The 26,205-nt window shown below is 37.9% G+C and overlaps 1 long non-coding RNA gene across 1 annotated transcript in view; it reads right to left on the bottom strand.

Moving 5' to 3' along the window:
- Window positions 1-9,197: 9,197 nt before the first annotated feature.
- The window catches only part of LOC141275899 (uncharacterized), a 79,745-nt gene continuing 62,737 nt past the window's right edge, over window positions 9,198-26,205 (bottom strand). The window contains exon 3 of the long non-coding RNA XR_012324505.1: window positions 9,198-9,415. This is a non-coding gene — a long non-coding RNA (uncharacterized lncRNA). The remainder of the gene's footprint in view (window positions 9,416-26,205) is intronic.

Here is a 26,205-nt window from a genome sequence, read left to right as displayed (position 1 = left end):
AATGACTTTGTATCCTGCAATATTGCTAAATCCATTTATGAGTTCTAGTAGTTTTACAGATCATTTAAGATTTTCTACATTCATGATTATGTCATCTATAAGTAAAGTTTTACCTCTTTCTTCCCTATCTGTATCCTGTTTCCTTTTCCTTGCCTATTGCCCTAGCTAGCACCTCCTATGAGATATTGAATAGAAATAATGAAAGTTGATATCATTGGCTTGTTCTTAATATGAGTGGTAAAAGGATTCAGTCTTTCACTATTAAGATGTTATCTTCAGGTTATCTATAGATCTCTTTCATCAGGCTGGGGATATTTACTGCTCTTCATAGTTTGCTGAAAAAGTTTATCATAAATAGATGTTGAATTCTGTCAAATTTTTTCTGGATCTATTATGCTGGTCATATGCTTTTCTCATTTATTCCATGAATAAGCCAAAATTAATTGTTTGATTTTTTTTTTAGTATTAAACCAACCTTATCTTCCAGGGATAAATTTCTCTTGGTGATGATATTATCTTATTTTTATATATTCCTAGATTCAATTTACTAATACCTTATTTAGAAATTTTACCTCTGTCTTAATGAGGGACATTAGTCTATAGCTTTCTTTTCCTTTCTTTGTGTTTTGACTTTTGGTTTTGGGTTTGAGGGGGAGTTTTTTTTATTTGTTTGTTTTGGCAATGTTTTTATTCAGTTTTGACATCAGGATTTTGCTGGCCTCATAAAATAAATTTGAAAATGCTCCTTCCGCCTTTGTTTTCTGAAAGAATTTTGTAAGATTATTATTTTTTTCCTCAAGTTTTTTATAGAATTTAAAATTGAAGTCATGTGGGCCTGGAGTTTTCCTCGTACAATAGCTTTTATTTAAGAACTTAATTTCTTTACTAGATACGATAGTATTCAGATCTTCTGCTTCTCTTTGTATCAGTTTATATACTCTGTGCTTTTTAAGGAATTTGTACATTTAATCTAATTTCTAAATGTCTTGGCACACTGTCATTCATAATATTTCCTTAGTATCCCTTTGATGTCTGTAGGATATTTGTTGATATCCCTTTTTATTCCTGATATTGGTAGTTTTCATTTTCTCGCTTTTTATTGATCAGTTTAGTTAGAGATATCTATTTATTTATTTATTTAGCTTAAAAATAATTTTGGTGCTATTGACTTTATATTTTTTTTAATTTTTTGAAATTTCTTCTTTGACTCATTGATTATCTAGAAATGTTTTAATTGCCAAATATTTAGGGACTCTCCAGATTCCTTTGAGTAGCGTTTATTTAGGTAAAACTTACATATGGTCAAATCTAATCTTTTAGGTTTACAGGTCTATGAGTTTTGACTAATATATACTGCGATGTGACTAGCACTACAACCAAGGTATAGAATCTTTCCATTACCAGCCTAATTTGGGAAAAAAGAAGGCTTAAAGTCTCCTAAGCAAAAAGACAAGCATGTACAGATGCTCAGACGCTCCTAAGACCTCGCGTGCTTGAACTGTAAGTACCTTAATGTAGCATAAATAGAAATACAGTGAGCTGGAGCTGAAAGGATTGCTAGAGACTGGCTTATGATGGGCTATATTTCAAACTAAACAATGTGGAGCTTCTTCCCAGGTTTTCTAAGCAAGCATGAGATGCTGTGGTCCCTGATTTTAAAAGATCTCTCTGAATGCAATGTGGAAGGTAGATCAGTGAGGATGAGAATGGAGACAGGGATGCAAAACAGGAAGCTTTTACAGTAGTTCTGGGGGAGAGATGGTGAGGGCCTAAACTATCAGTCACAGTGGGACCGGGAACAGAAGATTCTCATGAGGTGTAATTGCCACATGCTGTAGCTTCTTTTAGCCTTAGTTCTGTTCGGCTTTTCTCTGCCACTTGGACACTCTTGACTTAGTCTTCCTTTTTGAAAACTTGCTTCCTTTAGTTTTAACCCATCAGACTCTTCTTCTCTTTAATATCTTGCCTTTCCTCAATCCTCTTCAATGAATCCTCTTTGGCTGCTCACTCCCTAAAAGTGGGTTCCACTGTACACTCTCCTCCTTTATCACCTTCTACTCCCTCTAGGAGAGATCTTATTCATCCTCATGGCTTTAGCTAATATGGTTGTGATAATCAACAAGCATAGACTTTTCTGAAAGTTTTGTTACTACCTGCTGTATGACCTCAGGCAAAGTTATCTTACTTCTCTGAAACTCAATTGCTTCCGTTGAAAATGGGTATGATAATGTTGTATATACTACTGTGGACTGTTGGGATGACTTAATGAAATATGTACCGAGCAAAATGTTTGCCATGCAGAAGGCAGCCAATAAATTCCCTTAGTTATTATTTCAAGTTTGACTTCTCCAAATGGATGTCCCACAGGCATCTTTGGTAAATCCTACAGTATTATCTGCCCAGCGTCTTTGTCCGAGGAATTCTCCCTTCTCTTGATCTACCTGGTTACTATAGGAGCTGCAATGTTAGTTTGTGACCCCAGCCTCCTAACCACATCTCATTTGACATTTAATGGGTACATGGCCAAAGCTAGACCAATCAAGATCTTTCCCCAATATTTTGAAATTGGAACTGAAAAGAAAAGAGAGAAAAAAGAGAGTTCAGTCTCTCCCTCAGTGACTGACTCTGATAGAAATAGAGAAAGAAGGGATGAGGAACTGCAGAGAGCAAAGACTAGAGACAGGAGAGAGTCTGGACGGTATTTGTGTCCCTTAATCTAAGCCAACAGCCTACTTCTTCTCAGATTCCTTAAGGTGTCCCAGGATTCCTGTGAGTTCCTCATTTTGCTTAAGATAACCAGCGAAGGACTCCACTATCTGTGATGGGAGAAAAATGTCCTAATAGTGCACCTCAAACTCACTATGTCAATAATTGAACTTACTGTTCCACGACCCCACACTCCTCTGATTCCCAATCTCTGTTCATGCTGCCACATCCCCTATACCATACAATTTTGACTGAATCAGCTCTCCAACACACACATTCAATTGATTATGAATGTCTCTCAGATTTACTTCATAAGTTACCTATCATATCTCTCTTCCCCATCCCACTGCTGCTGCCTTAATTCATGCTCTTCTTGTCTCTCACTGAGACTATTTTGTTACCTGCCAACTGGTGTTTCCATGGCTGAATTGTCCTCCTCCCCCTTTTCTACCACAGTTTCCAGACTTATCTTTGTAAACACGGATCTAATCATGTCACTCCTCCCCAATCCCTCAAAGTATGGTCTGCCAATGACCTGCACCAGAATGGTCGTTTAAAATGCTAATTCCTGGGCCTAATTCTGACAAGACCTACTGGATCGGGGGAAGGGGTCTTCCAACAAGAAACCAATGTACTTTTACAAGCGTCCTAGGTGATTCTCAACACTATTAAATTTGGGGAAAGAGTGATCTACTCAATAAAAGTTGAATGCTTTAGTTTGCACTCTAACTTTCCCAGTCATGTTTTTAAATATCATCCAAACACCTTATGCTCTAGGCATATGGCACACCCACTATCCATAAAGAAGTCATTTTTTAAATATCTTCTAGGTCTTTGCCCTTGATTTTGCTCCACTTGTCTGAAATGCTGTTCTCTCCCTCATGCAGCTATTAAACATGGCTTCTTAATTACATTCTTTGCTCGTGGTTGTATCTTTTATTGAACTATTCTGTATTCGACTTATTTATATGTCTCTCTTCCCATGAGGTCTTGAACTCAAAAAGTTCAAAGCTAGGACTGTGTCTTCAACTCTGTAGCTTCAATATCTATTGCATTATCTGGGAAACAATAGACAATCAGTGAAAATGTGTTAAAGGAATCTGAGTTTATCAGATAATTGTCCTTTCTTTTACTCTTTATTTTTCTGTTGTTACTACAGGCCAAGTGAGGCAGAAAAGAATAGAATGTAGAAGTAGGCTTCTGTGATACAACAAGGAACTACCTTGCATGGCTCTAAATAGCCCTCTCTGAGCCTGTCACCTCCAAACTGGAGAGTTCCTCATTCTAGGTGCGCTATAGTGACCACCCAAGTTCAGTGCATAACTATGAACTATTAGGAAGCAAGAGTATCCACTTGCCCATTAGGATATATATTTGGAGCATATCGACAACACTGCCTTTACATTGGTTTGGTAGAAAATCTCAGCGATGTTAGTCTCATGAGTATTGGTTTCTTTGAGTTGGGCCAGGCAAATCTAGATATGCTGTTTATTAATATTGCCTTGGTGAAATGGAAGAAAATTAAAAGAAAAAATTATATAAATAATATCAAGGACGAATTAAAAATAATGTAGACGGAGAATGGGAAAGGGACCTCAAATCTTTATTTGTACATTAAACGTGTACTGGGATGGCGCCAACATTCTTCAGATTTAGTAACGACATGACTGTTGGCAAATATAAATATCTCCACAATTAACAGAGAAGATTCATACTTTTGTCATTAGTTAAATGAACTACTTCAGGAAACTATACACTTTTATTTATTCGAGCTGAAAATAGTAAAACTATTTTTACTTCTAATATATAATAAAAATAAATGAATTTGCATGTTGCTAATTTGGGTACTGTAATAAATTTAATTAAATTATTTACATCTGGAGTATTTCTGACAATAGCTCATTAAATTAATATTGTAAACATTTCAAAGGTATTAATTATATGACTTGAAAAAGTAAACTGCTTGACATATTTAGAAAGAAAGCTGTTAATACTTGATATGGTAGTTATAAGTATTTCCTATATAATCCTTTAAATAGACATCCAGAGATCTTATACTAAACTAATTAGCCTTAGTTAAAGGTCATGTAATTGCTTTCCCTTTGTGAATTCTACAATTACTTATTTTTATTAAAACTCATTTTCTCTTAATACATTTAAATTTTTAAGAATTTAGTAGGCAAAATTCTAGAAGCAATGTTATACAGTATGTCAGATCTGCCCAAATCTTAGAGAGTATATTTCAATATGTCTGATTATTATACTTTTCTGTATTCATGTAGGTGTATATAGAACTCCAGATGTGTATTGTACACGTGTGCTTATCTACATCATATATGTTACTTGGAGTTTACAAAATTAAACACATGCTCTTTTAAAGCTATTATTATTCTGTGTATGTCTAACAAAGCACTCTTTTCAGGGTATAGGAGGGTAAATATTTCTCCAGCCCCTTCCAAATTTTCACTTGAATAATAAGAGAGAGAGAAAGTCATGCTTGTTCTACCAGTGATCAGAAGCCACAAGCAAAGTGGATTCTTTGGGCCAGGGATTAATGACTAGTTTCAATGAAGACAATATCTATTCCCTAAAGGGGAACAGTTTTGGCAGTTTATAGGCAGAGTAGGGACCTTATACTACTGTGTCTGTTCCAGTAAAACACGTTAGGGCTTGTTTCTCTCCTGCTTCTACAGCTTTCCTTACTTACCTCCCAAGCTTTTCCTTAGAGTCACCCTCAGTATTTGAGGGGAGTGAATGTATACCTTCATGAACTTGGCACTTTAATCCAAAGTCCCCCCTCAAGACCAAAATTTCTTGTCATCTTAATTTTCAACTTAAAAATGCAAACAAATTTTACGTTGTACCCTGTAACCCCAGCACCGCCACCAAAGAGCCATATCCACTTTCTAAATCAGTATTTCCCAGAATCCGACATTCTACCAGAATGCAATAAATGTTTGTTGAATGACTAAGTAATATATTCAAGTTGACGTTAATAGGGAAAAAAGTATATCTTTGAGTAAAATCCATGCCTTAGGAATATGCTCCATGGTTACTCTGTGGTGTCAAGCGTCCAATGCACATATCCCAGCTTGAGAAACATGGTGATATAATGGCCTCACAACTGACTGTTTACCAGGATAACTTCCGGAAAATACTTCTAAATACAGTTAATGTTGCTGAGTCATCGTGCCAAATACAACTCTTGGGCTACAGGAATTACAAGTTAACTTTAATCTTCATTTCCTTATTCAGTTAGCCATGAGATAATGAAATCACTATTCAAACAATCAAATCCAAACTTTCCTTTGCCCAGCTGGTTAGTGCCTCTCTTCTTTCTGTAAATTGTGTCAGCTCTTTCTCTGATTGGTCTCTGCGAAGCAGAAAGCAGAAGCAATCAATCATCTTCATAACTTAGCTAAGAACAGAAAGTGTTGGGAAATAATAATGCAGATCATTTGGCCAGAGAGGGAGTCTGAAGGGGAGAATAGAAAATCTTTTCTTTACGAGCTTGCCTGGAAGGTACAAAAATTCACTCCTTTTTTTCATGAAAAGTCACAACTGTGACAGGTAATTTGAGCAACTGCTCTGTGCCAGGCAGTACGCCAAGCATCTTATTCAACCTCACTGTTGTATCAGCTGAGTATTTCACAATCTCTCTCTTTTTTTTTTTTAATTGGAGTATAGTTGCTTTACAATGCTGTGTTAGTTTCTGCTGTACAACGAAGTGAATCAGCTACATGTATACACTTATCCCTTCCCTCTTGGACCTCCCTCCCCGCCCCCATTGGTGAAGAAACTAGTGAAAAGATAATAACTGTATTTCTCCCCACGCCCACCAGAAACCTATTGGTACTGGGAATATAACAAGGATTTGAAGAGCATAGAGAACACTGCAGAGGAGTAATAAGTAAACAAGCAAATGCAATATGTTTGCTCCACAATTACATAAGGGTTAGACATAATTTTGGAGGGCAGTAGGGAAAACCCAGAATATCGTTATTGGACAGGAAACATTTCTCCATATATTTAGGACTTCAGTAAAAATCTAAACATTTTTTTCTGAAACATATATTATTAGAGTGCACTGTAGGCATAATCAAAATGTGAACTATCTATAGTATATTCCTTCTCTTCCCCTCTTTCTCGTTCCTGCACTCCTGAACTAGCCTCAGCCCCCAATTCTCTCTCTAATTGTTCAGGTAACTCAGATTTAAAGTCTTGGAGGGATCTGGAACTCAATGCTCACTTCCTCTTACTCTTCCTCCCTCCAGCCTCATACAGTTATTAAATCACCCGTGTTATTCTTAGCAATGACTTCCCTCCACCTCTTTCCTTTCTTTCTGCCTCCCTTGTCTCTGAGAGTCTCATTGGTTACTATATCAACCACTTAAGACTTAATAATGGTCTCTCTCACCCTAAAGCATTTTACACGTACATATTATATTAATCCTCCTAAAGTGCATCTTCATCACACTCACAAATCTCTCATGACTCACTCTGTCACTTAAGGTCCTCACAAAGCTTGCCTGATCCTGACCCCTTATATTCCAACCAAACTCTACTACTCACAGCTCCAGTACACCCCCTGCTCTAACCGCCTCAAAAGCCTTGCTTTTGCTCATCCAACTGCCGAAATGATTTCTTTTATGCTTTTCCCTCTCCAAATCCCGGACTGTTTCCCAAATACCTCGTTTTTTGCATCGTTCTACTGTGGATCTAGCACAGTGTCTACCACACAGAAGATGTGAAATTGATTGCTACAGCCCTTTCTTTCTGTAACTGCAGTCATGGCGCCCCTTGAATGTGGCTTTGCAGTGTTTCTCCCCCATAGCATGGGCTCTGGTTCCAGCCAACACACTCCTCCCCAGATCAAGCTAGCCTAGAAGGCAGCAGTCTTCGTGTCCCCTACTATGTCTCTTCTCCCTTCAGGTGCAAAGCATAGATAACCCAGAAGACAAATGAGAAAAGGCCAAACAAGTCGTTTTCTATCATCTCTTTATTTATTTTTTTTACAGGCAAACCTTGTTTTATTGTGCTTTGCCTTCTCGCGCTTCGCAGATGTGTTTTTTTTTACAAACTGATGGTTTGTGGCAACCCTGCATTGTCAGATGATGGTTAGCACTTTTTAGCAATAAAGTATCTATTTAATTTTATTGAAGTATAGTTGATTTACAATGTCGTGTTAGTTTAAGGTGTACAGCACAGTGATTCAGATATATATATATATATATATATATATATATATATATTCTTTCTCAGATTCTTTTCCCTTATAGTTTATTACAAAATATTGAGTATAGTTCCCTGCACTATACAGTAGGTCCTTGTTGGTTATCTGTCTTATATATAGTAGTGTGTATATGTTAATTCCAACCTCCTAATTTATCCTTCCCCCTTCCTTTCCCCTTTGGTAACCGTAAGTTTGTTTTCTATGTCTGTGGGTCTATTTCTGTTTTGTAAATAAGTTCATTTATATATATATTTTTTTTTTTTTCTTTTTTTCTCCCTCTAGCTCATAGCGAGCTTCATGGAGATCTTGATATTCTCCTGTCCTTAAGTCTTTTTAAAATGAGAGCAGAGATTCAAGAGGGAAGAACTGCAGAGGTGAAGAGCAGAGAGCTGTGTTCTTGGAGAAATATCAGTGAGGACACTTGCAGGTATGAGCCCAATAGGGTTTTGTACCCAGTGTGTTGTTTATAAAACAATGAGCTTTGTTCTGAATCATGCTATAGTTACATGAGTTGAGCAGTAGAAACCAGAGTGCAGTTTCCCCAAAGATGGTTTGTAGGAATGAAGGCTACTCATAATGTTTATACAAAAGTAAAAGCATGAGTAAGATCTATATCTACATAACTATGTGTCTTATAAATCTGGAAATACAGACTCAGACACATGCATGTAATACTGAATATTTACAAGTTCCTGTTGAGGATGTGAATACAGATGAACTTCCTTAGGAAATACTATAAAAGGATATACGGTTAGAGTCAAAAAAAAAAAAAAAGAACCCGATGTTGTTCCTGGAATAGCAGATCACAGAGGCTAATCTGGGAAACAGATCCTGAGGGCATTTAACAAAGTCAGATAAGCACTAAGATTACATTGGTCCAGTCATGTAATAATGATGTTTTATTCTTTTGCAAATGTGAACCATTTCAAGAGTTCATTCCTTTTTTCATGATTCATTTGGGGGAAAAAAAAAAAAGGTATCTGTCTTAAGCAAGAGAAAGCCCAGTTCATTAGAACTTGAGGAAAATGAAGTCCTGAAAATCCACAGGTTGATGTTCTTGGTTCCACAAGTCTCACAGAGCATTTGTTTCTTGAAACAAAGAGAATTAAGACTTGGATTGATTTATTCTGTCAATAAATATTTATTGATGTTCTACTGTGTGTCTCACATGGGGTAGGAAAAAACAGCATTAAACAAGAGATATGTCTTCTGTCTTTCTAGAACTTTAAGTCTAGCAAGGAACAAAGCCGTTAAATAAATGAAAAGAAACACTGTTAAAAATAAAATTGTGGGCTTCCCTGGTGGCGCAGTGGTTGAGTCTGCCTGCCGATGCAGGGGACACGGGTTCATGCCCTGGTCCGGGAGGATCCCACATGCCACGGAACGGCTGGGCCCATGAGCCATGGCCGCTGAGCCTGTGCATCTGGAGCCTGTGCTCTGCAACAGGAGAGGCCACAGCTGTGAGAGGCCCGCGCACTGCAAAAAAAAAATAAAAAATACAAATAATAATAAAATAAAATTGTGGTAAGTGCTATAAAGGGAAAGAACAAAGTATGATGAGAGCATATTATCGCCAGATCAGATCTAGCCAGGGACGTTTCCCCATGGAAATGACATTGCATCTGTAGCCTGGAAGATGAGGAGTAAGTCAGGTGAAGGGTAAGAGAGGTCAGGGAAATTAATCATGGTGTAAGTCAAGAGAATATGTACAAAGGCCCTGCGGTGGAAGGGCCTTTGAGCCATTAACAGAAGGCCAGTGGCTGATGTGTTTGTTTTGTTTTGTTTATTTATTTATTTATTTATGGCTGTGTTGTGGCTCGGTAGTTGTGGCTCACAGGCCTAGTTGCTCCGCGGCATTTGGGATCCTCCCAGACCAGGGCTCGAACCCGAGTCCCCTGCATTGGCCGGCAGATTCTCAACCACTGCACCACCAGGGAAGCCCCGAGCTGAAGTGTTTTAAGGGCAAAGAAGGGTTGGATGAGACAGGTTCGCAAAGCCTGGGAAGGTCATAAGAAAGATCTTGAATTTTATTCTAATATCAATAGGAAATCAGCTAACAGGTGAACATTTAGGTGATTTCTTCTTCTTTTTTTCTATTTTATATAAACCCATATAGAGATCTGTACTCACCTACTTTCCTGTGTTGAATTATTTTTTGTATACATTGCTAAGAATAGGCTTACTGATTTACGTGGTAGAAATATCTTCATTTCTTACACTATATTTTAATATATTTTATATATGCATATTTCTTTAGGGGAGGACTGTCCCATGTGTGCCTGGAATCTCTGGGCTCTGTGGTCTTAAGGTCTTAAGCAAAACTTTCATTTTAGCGTTCTATTACACACTTTCAGTTTTCTTAGTTAATGTTGTATAAAGAAGACTCTGGAAAGTCCAGAAGGAACAGTTCTGGCTTCTGGGTATTTTTTACACAAGATTAAAATAAGATAAAGTGAAAATCCTTGGCAAACTGTAAAATACATAAAATCGTAAGATGCTCTTATTTGGTTTTTATTTATTATAAATACTCATTACATTGAAAAGATCCCTTCTCAAAACATAATATAGGAATATGTAACCATACTTAAGCCAGGTTCAGTTTATTTGGGGCTTTTTTGTATTTAGTGTCTAGTCAAGATTTCATGGTTTTAAACTCGGCAGGGAAAGTGAAAAAGCAAAAAAAAAAAAACAACTAATTGCACTTAAAATATTTTCCATAATTCTCCTCCTTCCATCTCTCTCCCAATTTTTGTTTCTATGGAAAAACACCAGGGAAAATGTCTCAAGTAATTATTTTAAAAGACAGAGAGGAAGCTAAATGGAGTGAAACCTCTCTTTTGAAATGCAGTAAATAACCAAATGGACATAATTCACCTCCGAAATCCGACCTATTAATTATAAAGACCGAGAGCTAATACCTCTCCTCATTGGAAAACAAAGCAATGACGATAACTTAGTCAACGGATATGAAAATATACAAAACTTTAAGGAAAAGATTTACTTAAGGAAAGGCAGGAGATGAGATATAAAAATAGGGATTCTGAAGGGAAAGGGGAAAAAATGCGCAAGAAAATTTTACAGAAAAGGGAATTTCTTTTCAATAGGAAGAAAGAGAAAAAATAATGTTTCATTTGTTTTACACGTTAGTGGTAAATTCTTCTTATAAAGGAGAGGAAAAAACTTAAGAGTAAATATAACTACATCCATATAGCCCACAGTGAGCATAAAATGAGACCTCTGTCTTTGGAACTGTTAAGAGGATGTTTAATTGTTTTGCACAGCAATTATATGCATCCATGTTTCCATTCAATGGGGGATCTCTTTCTAGCTCAGGCCTAGACTGGAAGGATAAGAAAATAGAGGTCATGGAAGTTAACAACTTGGTCAAGTTCACATTGCTAAGTATAATAATGCAGAGTTGAGATTCAAACCCAGAATAATCTGAATCCAAACTTGGTCTCTTTTAACAGCATCAACTTGACTTTTTGCATGAGAAAAAATTAATAATGGAGGTCCTAGGGCAGAAGGGTATTTTGTTGTGCAGAATATCATAACATAACCGTATGGAGCGAGGACAGTGTGAGCTACCCTTCCTGCTGGACTCTCTAGAAAGCAGATACTGAGATGAGTTGTGTGTGCAGATGGTTTATGAATGAGTATAACACCTTAAAAGGAAACAGAAGGAGGTAGGATTGGACGGGGGGGCTGTCAGACCATGACACACACATGGCAAAAGCTGTGCCAGCCCGTCAAGGATCTCTGGAGCAACGATTGTCCAAAGCTAAGCCCTTGTACCACCTTGCAGCATCGCTTTGCTCCATCACTGGCTGGGGGGCACGCCGAGAACTTGACCTCTGTTCAAAAGCTGAGGCACATCCCAAGGGAGCCAAACGCTGGAGACTGTCAGGTCCTGCACTCCTCGAGTCTGGGTGGCAGACCATTTGGAAGGGAGATTTGAGCAGCACACCTCAGCGTCTACACAGATGCTCAGAAGAGCAGCAGAGCTTGGAAGACTCGGGAAGAGAAAGCAGAGACCATTCTTCTGATCATCACCTACATTTCCTGAATCACAGCAGTTTGGACCCAAGAAAAAGGTTACAAAAACAACCTTTTGTTTTTTTTCTTTTTTTAAAGCTATCTGCAATCCTACTTACTCCTCAAGAAACCTATTCCTCAGAAGATCTTCCCAAATAAATTTAAGAATATCCAGTGGGTGTCTTACATGGACCCTAATAACATTCTGTTAACTGCCATGGGGGAACCTACTGTTTGTTTGGGTTTTTTTTAACTCTCGGTTCAGATCCCAGAGAAAATGTGTCAAATTACACCTAAGAGGGGCAGCTATGCCATTGTTACCCATTGACAGTATCACTGTCCAGACACTGCCCCACAGGAAGTACTACTGATGATGCCAAGTTGCTCAGGACCAAGGATTCTGATCTCTAGGCAGGGGTTCTGATACCTTATATGCAGGAATAGAAGGCACTGAAACCAGCCCTTTACCATCATCCACATCACCATTGCAGCTGTTGTCAACACTGCTTACATTCTGTCCCTGGGTCACCAGTGCCACCAGGACTCAATGTCTCATGGAGGCTGTAGAATGACAGCTTTCTGAGGTTTTGCTTCCTTTTTCATTGCAGCTCCCTGCTCTCAGGCTGAGGACGACCGAACTGATTGATAATTAAGTGAAAAATGCAAACACACTCTCTTCTGACAATAACATTGGATTTGACAAAACTCTGTACTCATATTCATTCTTACCTTAGGAAGAATATTTTCTTAGTAGGAAAACAGTTATGTTGTCCATGCCTAATGTTCCAGACTTACAAAAATATTCTTACATGTCAGGACGCAAGCTGAGATACCCAGTACATTTGCTTAAGAGTTTCCCCCAGTTCCTAAAGAATGAAAATTGCTATCAGAAAGGAACTGAATAGCTGATAATGGTTTTAGCGTAATCTCACTAAGAAACAGAATACAACTATCACCTACAGTGTAAACAGAGTTATTCTCACTGAATCCTTTTTCCATCTTTATAAAAAGTCAAAAAACTGTTCCAGACAGAATGGCAGGTTCCACGCAGTCATGACTGTTACAAGTCTGTTGACCATACTGGGCAGAATCGTGTATAACACTCCGCATAAATAGTCTTGAACTTCTATTTGACTTTTCTGTGTGTTACACTAATACCAACCTGGAATGCTTTCAGCCCAGCTACTTGCATTTGAGAAAATAAGAATAATGCTTAATACTTTGGAACCATAGCTGAAAGTTCAGATGCATTTGAATCATTTGTGAAAATATTTTCTTGCTGGAAACCTAAATGCTTCTCACATATCTTTATTTGGGCTGTTACTTTATAAGACAATGTTAGGAGGGGAAAGACTAGAAGGGGCAATATTGCATCAGTACTTTTAGGAAAGTACTAAAGAAAAAAAATCAGAATTCAAGACTTCAGTCCCATTTCCTGTCATACAGTCAGCAAATGGAGATTTTTCATTTTCTTTGGGATAAAATGAAAACTAAGAAAAGTTGCATTTCAGTTGTTTCTCCAGCTAGCTCAGAAACATATTATTTTTTTAAGAAAAAGAGTATAAAAGGGAGACTTTTTAAAAACAATTATTTTCACGCTACAGAAAAAAAAAATACATCTGTAGGCATAGAGCACACAACTACATTCATCTCCTCTTCTGGTTATAATAGTGACGTATTCTTCCTGTTTATCCTTCTCAAGGGTATCAACTTCTCAACATTTCAGTTCCTGGAACTCTTTGATCTCTATATCCTCCCTCAGCTTTTCTCCGTCACTGAACTTAACAGTAAGGACCCATTTAAGGTCCACTCAAGACTCCTAGGGTCCAAACCGAGACTAGCAGGGCAAGAATCTTACTGCCTGTTTGAATTTGAAGTTCTTTCCACATAAAACTCATCTTGAAAGAGAAGAGATAGAAGATCCAAAATTGAAGGATTAAATAAGCTGAGAACCAAAAGAGAAGTAAAAAGAGCCCTTTCACAGACACAGCCAAAATCTCTATCCAGACTAGAGTGCAAACGTCTAAGGCCATGGACACCTAATTCCCTGCACTCGACAGGGTGAAAGAGAGGAGTTTTGGTGCTAATGGCATTTAACATTCTTTGGTTACAGTGACTCCTGCTGAATGTAGAAAAAACTTTGAAGCTCCATTGACATCCACTATCATTTAAATGCAGGGCCAATTGACCGAAGGATCATACGCAGTTCGGGACTTGCACTTAATTCAAAAAACAGTTAATGTCACAAGTATTTATTCAATTCCCACCATTAAAAAGCTGAGTGTAACTGAAACATTTAGTTAAGCCAAGCACAGTGAAGGTAAAAGGACTAAGATCAGGGCTTCCCTGGTGGCGCAGTGGTTGAGAGTCCGCCTGCCGATGCAGGGAACACGGGTTCGTGCCCCGATCCGGGAAGATCCCACATGCCGCTGAGCGGCTGGGGCCGTGAGCCATGGCCGCTGAGCCTGCGCGTCCGGAGCCTGTGCTCCGCAACGGGAGAGGCCACAACAGTGAGAGGTCCGCGTACCGAAAAAAAAAAAAAAGCACTAAGATCAGCAAAGGGAAAGGATCATAATAGAATCAAAACAGTAACAGATTCAGTTTGACCAGAGTGCTGGTGGGAGGAGAAAGGGGGCGGGGAGGATAAAAAGGAGAAGTAGAAAAGATGAAAAGGAAATAAGTTAGATCCAAATCCAGGAGAACTTTCAAAATTAGATTAGAAAATTTATTATTTCATTAGGAAATAGGAAACAGAGATTCTTAAACGAGAAAAACATATGATTAAAACTGTGTTTTAGGTAAATTAAACGGATAGTATCTGCAGGTTGGACAATGGGAAGGAGACCTGCTAGAGGCAGAGACATCTACTAGCTGTCAGACTGGCCTGATTTTCCTGGACCAGAACGAAGAATAGAGATGTGAGGCTGAAGGGGGAGGACTCAGGGAGGTAGAATTGACATACTTGGGAGCTAAGTGACATGAAAGACCAGGAGAAAGAAGTAAAAGCTGTCTCAGGTTTTGGACCTACATTTCTGAGATGGGGGCTATTAACAGAGCAACGTATGTCTTGAAGAATCCAATTACTCCACGTGGCTACTTAGAAGACATGCTGCTGACGGAGGAGTTAGAGAGAAAGTGAAGCTATTTAGTAATAGATGTAGAGAGGAAGTACCAAGGCACTTTCATCTCCAAGTCATTTTTAAACTAGTGACTGAAAAATAAAAGTTATCACTGAGTTCTTTTTCTGTAAAAGGATCTATGCCATTACTACTAATATATACCTGGGGCTATCCTTTCTCAGGTATATATTTAAACATTTTTTTGTGGTCTCAAATATGGACTATTAACAAAATAGAGTTTGTTTCCTCAAGGTAGATATTTTCTGGGCCGCTTAGTCATTTTTTGGAAAAACATTTATCAAAGGCTTACAATTTACTTGGCCCAGGTTATAGAGATCAAAGAATACAGTATCTACCCTCAGGGATGGTATACTATATTCTTTTATTTGTTTGTTTGTTTATTTAAATTGAAGAATAGTTGATGTGAGGTGTTGTGTTAGTTTCTGGTGTACAGCAAAGTGATTCAATTTTATATATATATATGTGTGTGTGTATATATATATATATATATATATATATATATAATTTTTCAGATTCTTTTCCCTTACAGGTTTTTACAAAATATCAAGTATAGTTTCCTATATTATTTATATTTTTATAATGATAACAAGCAAAAGTTACAGTGGGACCTCCCATTTCTGTAACACGGTAGACAAACTTATGTGAAAAATCTTCTACACCACAGTCTCCTAGAAAAATCTAGATTTAGAATAAGAAAAGATTGATGCATAGCTAAGCTCTCGCAAAAGAAAAGGAAATATGTAAATGTCAGAGTCAAAGAGCTGTAAGTGCAGAACTTTACAGTTTATACTGAGCAGCCCTAAGGAGTGGTATGGGAGGGAATGGTTAGACAAGCTAGTACCTGGATTGAATTGTAATCCTTGCATAGGGCAGGAGATTAGCGTTTGGAACTGAAACCTTGCTTAAAAGCCTTCATGGAGATGTGCCCTTAATGTAAAGAGGAAGTAGGAAGGAAAAAAGTGGCTCAGCTGCCCAGGCAGCTGACATGCAAGCTCAGCTTGGCTTGTACTTTGGGTGAAAACAAGTCTTAAATGAGAAGTCAGCTCCCTGAGCCTTCACTTTTTAGAATAGAAGCCCACATGGTATCAGAGAATCCCCAAGCTAGAAGCAAACATAAATATTGGTCCTCAGCTAGCTGTGCTCTTAAGTGCCTGGCAGAATCCAATGCAAAAGCACCCACGGAGACACTGTAGTGAGCAATGACGATGCTTATGCTTCACCCAGATCCCCTGGACCCACTTTTTACTGTTTCTTGGGTGGGGGACTCCCTCTTTGGTGTGCTTTTCCATCCAGCACCTACTGGGTCTCCTTTTTCAGAGAATGCTCTCCAAGGCACAGCCACCACCCCATGCTTTTCTCAGCTCCTCGCCTCAGCTGGAACAACTCCGTGGCGTGACAGACTCCAGAGTCCCTTGCAGGATCAGGCTGAGATCACTTTCTGTGGGACTTTGCCCGAGATCATGCCTTTGTTCAGATTCCTCCTCTTTGCTGTCCTGTTTGTCCGCCACTCCCTTGCCTGTTTCCTGGAACACTTCCTTAATAAGCATGGCCACTGAATCCTCATCTCAAGTGTCTGGTTTTTTTTTTTTTTTTTTTGCTCTTTTTTTTTTTTTTTTTAACAAAATGAATCAGTTATATATACACATATGTTCCCATATCTCTTCCCGCTTGCGTCTCCCTCCCTCCCACCCTCCCTATCCCACCCCTCCAGGCGGTCACAAAGCACCGAGCTGATCTCCCTGTGCTATGCGGCTGCTTCCCACTAGCTATCTACCTTACGTTTAGTAGTGTATATATGTCCATGCCTCTTTATCGCTTTGTCACCGTTTACCCTTCCCCCTCCCCATAGCCTCAAGTCCATTCTCTAGTAAGTCTGTGTCTTTATTCCTGTTTCACCCCTAGGTTTTTCATGACATTTTTTTTTTCTTAAATTCCATATATATGTGTTAGCATACGGTATTTGTCTCTCTCTTTCTGACTTACTTCACTCTGTATGACAGACTCTAGGTCTATCCACCTCATTACAAATAGCTCAATTTCATCTCTTTTTATGGCTGAGTAATATTCCATTGTATATATGTGCCACATCTTCTTTATCCATTCATCCGATGATGGACACTTAGGTTGTTTCCATCTCTGGGCTATTGTAAATAGAGCTGCAATGAACATTTTGGTACATGACTCTTTTTGAATTATGGTTTTCTCAGGGTATATGCCCAGTAGTGGGATTGCTGGGTCATATGGTAGTTCTATTTGTAGCTTTTTAAGGAACCTCCATACTGTTCTCCACAGTGGCTGTATCAATTCACATTCCCACCAACAGTGTAAGAGGGTTCCCTTTTCTCCACACCCTCTCCAGCATTTGTTGTTTCTAGATTTTTTGATGATGGCCATTCTGACTGGTGTGAGATGATATCTCATTGTCATTTTGATTTGCATTTCTCTAATGATTAGTGATGTTGAGCATTCTTTCATGTGTTTGTTGGCACTCTGTATATCTTCTTTGGAGAAATGTCTATTTAGGTCTTCTGCCCATTTTTGGATTGGGTTGTTTGTTTTTTTGTTATTAAGCTGCATGAGCTGCTTGTAAATTTTGGAGATTAATCCTTTGTCAGTTGCTTCATTTGCAAATATTTTCTCCCATTCTGAGGGTTGTCTTTTTGTCTTCTTTATGGTTTCCTTTGCTGTGCAAAAGCTTTTAAGTTTCATTAGGTCCCATTTGTTTACTTTTGTTTTTATTTCCATTTCTCTAGGAGGTGGGTCAAAAAGGACCTTGCTGTGATTTATGTCATAGAGTGTTCTGCCTATGTTTTCCTCTAAGAGTTTGATAGTTTCTGGCCTTACATTTAGGTCTTTAATCCATTCTGAGCTTATTTTTGTGTATGGTGTTAGGGAGTGATCTAATCTCATACTTTTACATGTAGCTGTCCAGTTTTCCCAGCACCACTTATTGAAGAGGCTGTCCTTTCTCCACTGTACATTTCTGCCTCCTTTGTCAAAGATAAGGTGACCATATGTGCGTGGGTTTATCTCTGGGTCAAGTGTCTGGTTTGAAGGAACACGACCCAACACACTCCCATGGAATTCTGTCAAGAAACTAAACAAGCACCTCTAAAGACAAGCTCCCTAGAAAAAAAATGACAAAACATATGGGGAAAAATCCATCTAAGACAGTCTGCGAAGCAATAGCAGAAGTATTAGTGCTACTAAGGACTAATAACAGAAAAACAACTTGACAGAATATATAAATTATCCAGGATACAGATGGCGAGAACTAAAAATGGAAAAGATGACAGAGTTTAAGAGATACAGGGGAATGATGAGAATGTTTGCCATAGAGCTAGCAGCAGTTCCTCAGAGGCGAAGAGAGAGTGGTGGAAAGGCAAGGTATAAAACAATATGGTCTGAGTGGTTTATAGAAGTCATGGAAGAGAGGAAACAGCACAGTTCCTATGTAGGAGGAATTAAAAAGTAAATGCACCTTAAAGAGACATTACACAATGCAAAAGCAGAGAGAACATCTTAAAAGTAACCAGAGGGGAAAGACAGATTATCAATGAATAAACAATAATTAGACTACCAGGAGTGTGTAATCCACAGCAGCAAGAGAGCCCAGAAGACAGCAACAGGACGTCTTCAAAGTGGAAAATAACTGTCAACATAAACTAAGCTAAACTGAAATATCACTAAAGAAGGAGAAGAAAAATAAAGACATTTCAGACAGTGACAGTGAGATTTTATAAGTAGTAAGTTTTCACTAGAGAAAAAAATTAAACTCAGGAGGAAGTTCTGAGGTGCAAGAAACAGTGGAATAAAAAAAGAAAGAAAACAGGTAAACATTACGGACCCAACTCAACTAGCATTGACTCTAAAAACTACCATCCATACAACAAAAATGCTTATTTGGGGAGATGCTGACTTAAAACCAAGATGAATTTTAACAAAGATGTGTGAACAGACCGCAGAGGAGATCAGAGTTCATGCATTCTGCCAGTTTGATATTGTCTAAGAGGAAAGATACTGGTTATCTTTATACTTTCTATGTTAAATATGAACATTGCTAATTAATCTACTTAAAGCATAGAAAGTGAATACATTCTTGCTGCATAATAATAAAAAGAATAAAAGAAAATTTTGAAAAAATGTGATTTAGCCAATCGGAAAAGAAAGGACACAAGTAAAATCTAGAAAGTAGAAAACCAGAATGATACGGTGGTTCCAGCTAATGTGGCCACATCAGTATCAGACAAAATAGACATTTGGATGGGAGGGAGCATTGTTATATTTTAAAAGCATTATAATAAAAGGAGCAATTCGGCAGGAAGATACATCAGTTCTGAACTTGTTAATGCACCTAACCATATACGTGAATTATGATAATATGAAAAACAAAAACCAACATGATTCCAAGGAGAAGGCGACAAGGCTACGATAGGGATCCTAAACTTTAGAAGAAACAGAAGAAAAATTCCTAAAGACATGGGTGATTTGAACAACACAGTTAACAAACTTGATAAATATATATAGATAGAGACTTGCATCTAATAATTAGAAAAAAATCATTTTTGTAGCACACGTGGAACATTTACAAAATTTGACTTCATATTAGGCTACAAAGCAAGTCTCAACAAATACCACAGAATTGACGTCATACAGACTCATATTTTCTTACCGTAAAAAAATTAAAAACAAGATAACCAAGAGCCCATATATTTAGGGATTTAAAAATAGTCATTTTAGTAATTAACTTGTCAAAGAAAACATCCACATTGAGATAAAACCGTTTATGTGTTATGAAAACACTGCATATCAAAACTACTGGGATAGAGTTAAAGCAATACTTCGATAAATTTTATAGTGTTATGTTCATACATTAGTAAAATGAGTAAAAAGGAAATGAGTAAACTAAGCATTAGAATCAAGAAGTGAAAAAAAAAAAGAGTAAACCCAAAGAAAGTAGAATAAAAGAAATATTGAAGATAGGAGCAGAAGGAAATGACAAAGGGAAAAGAAACCCAGTAGGGTGGATCACGAAATTATAAAGCATTATGATAATTTATGATGAAAATATGTCTTCCTCAAACATGCTAAGCTCATTCCTCCTGGAACACTTTGCCCTTGCAGTCCAAAGAATCCATTACATTCATGTTTGCATCAAAAACAGATGTTTATGGAGGATCAGTTATGCTCCTGGCACTGTCCTAGGCACCCAGGGATACAGCAGTGGACAGAAGAGGCAAAAAGTCTCTGTTACTATTGAGTTTATGTCCTAGCAGCTGGTATCTTTTATCACTCAGGAAGTCTTTTCTGATCACCGATCTAAATTTCAATGCTATTCATTTTTTTGTCTTCTTATTCTATCTCTTCCCACTAGTGTGCCATTTCTTTGAGATGAGGGACCTTTTCTGTTTTGTTCATTGCTCTACTCCAAAGGCATGGAATGATACCTGAACAAATTATTTGTTCAGGAAATAGTTGTTGAAAGAATGAATGTTAAAATGAATGTTGATATAAATGAAAAATGAATGATGGAAGAATGAATTCATGGATAGTTACAATTATATTTGAAGAAAATAGAAGACGTTGTCTACAGCAAAGGGGTGTGTGTTTGTGTGTACATCTGTGTGTGTGTCTATGTGAGTAACTGTGTGTGTGTGTGTCTATGATCAGGAAAAAAAAAAACTCGCATAAAGTCAAGAGAATGGATATTATGACAGAAGAGTAAGTGGTTAGATGGGCAGGCAGGGACCAGAACTAGTCTGTGTGCCACCCAAAGGAATTAACATCTCATCTTACAAAAAATAGTGTGTGTGATAGCCATTTGTTTTCAAAACCAGATGGTAATTTAAAATCCATGCTTCGAGATTTGATTTTTAAAAAGTAAAGAATGTTTCTAGTTTGTTTAAATAAAACAACCTCTTTGGTTATAATTTATTTTTATGAACTCAACTTTAATTAACATGTAATATTTTATGACTGCATAAGCTATAAGAATTTTTCATTAACAACAAGTTTTAGAATTGCTAAAAGAACATTTTATTTACAACAACTTTAAATCATGCTTTATTGAAACATACACATTGAAAGTGTACATCAAGCATTCGAACTCAGTTATATAAAAACTTAGAATGTATTTTCTCCTGACTGGGGTCAAGTTTATGAGCCCACTTGTGTCTGAGTGGTGAACTTGTCATCACCATTGTCGTTACATCTGACGTGTATTGAGTGTTTCTTATGTTCAAGACACTGTTCTAACTCATTTAAGTTTCTCAAAAAACCTTGGTGCAGGGACAATTAATTGTTCTAGGTCACGTAGCTAGTAAATGGAGGAGCCAGGCTTCAAACATAGTAGTTTGGATTGGAGCCCAACCAACCACTGCTCCACCCTGACTCAGTCCTTCCTGATGAATTCAATCCTGCCCATTGAGTTTTGTCCTCTGATCTGAAAACGTGTCCTGTACGTCATCTTCTCATGATGTCCTCCTCCACCTCCCTGATTTTCTCTCCAATCCTGTTTCTCCTTGAGGGCTTCTGCTGTTGATGTCATGCTCTGGTTTGGCCCCGGGAATTGGAGCTCCTGGCCAAAGACAAAGTCACAGCCAGGTGCTTTCAGAGGGAGGAGAAAGGGTCCCTGTGCTCAATCGGATTCAGCCAGATGTCAGTTGTCTTCACTGATGTGGGTGTCTCCATGTAAAGGGCAGATGGGCGTTTTCTCAGCCAATGTGCATCTCTCCAAGACCCTCAGCAGTGATGCACAAGCCCTTCTGGTGAACAATGATATAAGTGGCTCCTGTCCCTCTGCTCAACTTTGGGCTCTCTCCTTGAGCACTGGCTTCCATTCCATCCAGGAACAGGGATATGGTGACCCTCACGCCTCCCCTTCAGGGTATCCTATGACACTCTCCTGCTCTGCTGGCCTCCTGCTTCAGTGAACTCCCTCATCAGTGTGTTTCCTTCCTTCAGAAATCTCCAGATGAAAAGTCAACAACATTCCCCAATTTTTAGAACCCCCCCAAATTTTAGAATATGCAAGTCTAGTGCCTCTTCCAATTTGGGGGTTGGGGACTGGTTAAATGCTTCAGGAACTATACTCTCCAGGGGGTGATCACTTTTCTCTTTCCTCCCAGGGTTCTATGGGAACCCACCACTTTGTAAACCCAATGGTAGGGCGTCCCATAATTTAGGATAAGGGAGCAGGGACATTCTTTGTGCTCAAAATATGAGCTCATAGTGTCTTTTGACCTCCGCTATGAGTTAGCAAATCTGACATACCCGTCAGTAACGCCACGGGATTACTGGAAAGGATCTGAGTCGGTACATCATGCCTCCACATCCATGTCGACACATTCATAGTACGAAACCACCAAAAGAAAGTGGCATCAACATGACCTGAACCTGCATAAGGAATTACAGGGACTTTATAGGGTAGTAGTGCCTTCTGATACTAAACACACCCTATTGCACGCTCAGCTCAAAGGAGTTAACATTAAAACCACCACTTTTTTTAAAAAGTCAAGAACAGTGTGAGCTGAGCTTTCTCTTTTGGTAATAAGATGTATAATTTACCTTTGAAGGATTAATTTTTCCACTAAATGTCAAACACCAAAAATTAGCTTTTCTTAGACAATATACATTTTCAGTGTTTGCATGAAATTGCAAAATAAAGTTAACCATGTTTTGTATCGATTCTGATCATATTTATTATGTAAATATATTACAGTGTGATGATCAATATACATTTTCAGTGTTTGCATGAAATTGCAAAATAAAGTTAACCATATTTTGTATCGATTCTGATCATATTTATTATGTAAATATATTACAGTGTGATGATCAAGTAATTAAGTATTAGTATAATGCTTGGTTCGGATGAAGCCTATTTTCTAATTTGAAAAATGTGGTTGGCACTGCCTACCTCATTAGGGTCATAGAGAAACTTAGAGGAAAACTTATGTAAAGCACAAGGACAGAGACTTAGGACATGTTAGTTTTTTTTTTATCCTCAGTATTGCAACATTTCCCCCCTAATTCTTTGTCCTTGATTCAAATTTTCTTGAATTTTTTAAAAACGTTTTTAAGCAAGGACAACATAGTATGTTCTCTGTATAATATAATTATCATTCATTCTAAAGTCCTTTGTTTTCAGGGGTCTCCTTATTATGACAAGGTCATAACTGTATTGCTCTCAGGCAAAAACTCTTCTCTACCTAATTATTCTTACCTTATCCCAGTGAATTAGCAAAACTTGGCAGCAAAGTCCTTAAGAGTGATATGTCCTCGTTTCCTGGATACTGTTTAAGGTATGGACTTTAAAAGTCCCAGTTTGGAAAAAAATTCCCTGGGAAAGATTTTAGCTGTCCAAAGCAGCATCCTCAACTTCCACTTTCTAACCTCACTTAGAAGGTGCTTTCCTTTCTGGTTATAGAAGTTGCTCACCATACAGATTGTTAGACATTCTATTACTTCTCAGCTATTCGTTTCTGAAATTTGGTAATTTTCAATAGTCCTATAGTGATTGGGAAGCTCAAAGGTTCACAGCTTGTCTTCTGCAGTGTTGCTCCCCCTAGTGCTGAGTTAAAGGACTGAATATTCGTAAAACAATGTAAGCATGTTGCTAATTTACTGTAGAAAAGGTAACTGCAGAAAGAATGATAGCATTGACACATTGAGAGCATTTCTGCAAGGCAGGGATAAAGTCCTATTCTTCACCATATCTCCAGCAATGATTGTAACATGGACTCCTAACAAATATCCTTTGAACAAAACTGCCAAGAGAATATATTCACGGAATGGAAAAACATGAAGACTGTCTCTATCTTAAATGTTTACTTTTTTCTATCTGTAATTTTTTAATGTAAGATGTGCCTTTTATGGTGGCACTCAAATTTTTAGAAACATCTTATCATAAAATGGCATTATCTAACTAGCTATGAAAAAAGAATAATTAATTCTTCCAAAATTGTTTTACATTTTTCAAAGGATGAGAAACATGATTCAAATACACTTGGAAAGAAGCAATGCAGCGGTTTCTAACTTAGAAGTGACCCTGACCATTGGATATTGTGCCCACAGACTTTTGAGGAATCCGTTTGCCTGTCATAGGCTAGAGCCATGGAACAGCCAGGAATCCCATGATCCTTTAGGGTTGGTGGTAGCTTCTGGCAAAGCTTACTTAACACAATGAGATCTGCCCTGTGAGAGTTCTCCTGCACTCTGTACTCAACAGTCTGCCATTTGCTTCCAAGTCTTTTTTTTTTTTACTTTTCTCTTCTCCTTCCCAGCTCCCTTACATCTATGCAGCTCCATCCTCCAGTTGACCATACTTTGCTTTTTGACTTTTGGGTTGTTGGCTGAGATCTATGCAACTTTCACTTCAGATCTGGAGCAAGGACTTTCCATTGAAGTAACAGTGATAGTAAGGGACATATCCAATTTTTGGCATGAAAGGTCATATTACCACTCAATATATTATAAGATATCTATATTCTTGAAAAAGTATTCTATTGTTTTCATAAGTCAATATACAGAAAGGAAAGCTTGACAGGATTGCCTTGATCGATGACCCAGTGACTTTCAGCTATGCCCTAGAGGGCTATGTCAGCATCCCTGGAAGTAGGGTAGTCATGACAGTTTTATGTGTATCTAAAAAAACATGCTTTTCAATAGCTGAGAAATATGGGTCTAATTTAGGGTAGCCCTCTCTCAAGAGTTATGAGGGTTTAAGTCCATGAACTTATTAAAGTCTCAGAGCAATAGCTCAAAATTACACAATCCATATATAAAAATAGTAATCTCAAAATAACTCAATGTTTTTGCTTTTTTTCCCCCCACAAACATCATTTTTTCCATTTTTGCTTAATTCTACAATCTTTCATAGTATTTGTCCTGCTCCTATCACTTTCATCCTGATTTCTTAGGAGAGCCCAGCTAGGAAAGGTAGAACTGTCCTCCGACGCTGGAGGAGGAGAGGACACATGGCAGACAGAGTTAGTACCACTTAAGTGGGCAAAAGTAAAAGGGAGGTTAAGAACATACATGTATTAAAGTGTTTTAACCCATTTCATAAATGTGTTTATTATGGTTGGAGAAGGAAAAATAGTAAAAAAAAAAAAAGCGTTTTAGTCTCTTACAACCCTGAGGGAACAAAATATCTCTGGTAATTTCTATTCTAGTCATTCTCTGAATGTTGACATAAGGTTTAAAACACTCTCGATACCTCTTTAAATTACAGAAGCAAATAGCTAATTCTTAGCTTTCCCTTCAATATTTACAAAGCCTCCTTTGAGAGCAAGCCTCGGCATTGGCAGCAGTTGGCTTGCATGGGCTACTGGTGTAAAGTCAGGGAATATCATATCAGGTCCGTCACAAGTGTACACAAAAAGATAAAGCAAGGTGGGAAGGCAATAAGGGTTTCTACCTTTCAGGTTAGTAGCCAATCTAAAAGAATTGGATAAGATTATTTCTTGTGTCAATGAACAAAAATTCAAAAATATCGTGGAGGTGCAAACATATAGGAATGGCGTACTCCTCTGTGCCTGGGTATTATATATAGACAATTTACGCTTCATCAAACATGCTTTCTGGCCTGCAAGTTTAATTGTGATTAATTAATATTAGTTAATCCCAGAGAATTTTTGTTTACTAACATTCCATTTTTTATTTTTAAATACAAAATCTTGTCTCCATATTGCTAGTATAAGGAGCTCTTACGGTGTTGCAGGCTGGAAGGGGTAATTTTCCTATTTGTAAGAATATAACAGTAAAATATAATGTATGTGTGTCTTAGAGGATGTCTTTTCGAATGCACAGGAAGAAGACTCTTTTCCATCACTCTCTTCAAGATCCTGCTTCAAAATGTAGATTCTCTTTAGCATTCTGCTGCTGGCTTCCCGTGGCTTCTGATTCTTAAAATTACTTGGCATATAACCAATAGAAGGAAATTATGTCAGTTACGATTGGATTCAGTTGCATATAACAGAGACCCTACTAATGAAATTGAAAAGCGTGTGTTTATGTTCTGGTGTGTGAGGAAGATCAGAGAGTGCAACCCAAGCCTGGTATAGGGGCTCTCACAGGGACCCCAGAGATCCA

This window comes from Tursiops truncatus, chromosome 11, assembly GCF_011762595.2.
Source record: "Tursiops truncatus isolate mTurTru1 chromosome 11, mTurTru1.mat.Y, whole genome shotgun sequence".
Taxonomy (NCBI): Eukaryota; Metazoa; Chordata; class Mammalia; order Artiodactyla; family Delphinidae; genus Tursiops; species Tursiops truncatus.
Note: the sequence above shows the minus strand (reverse complement) of the source record. Positions and strands in the feature narration are given on the sequence as shown.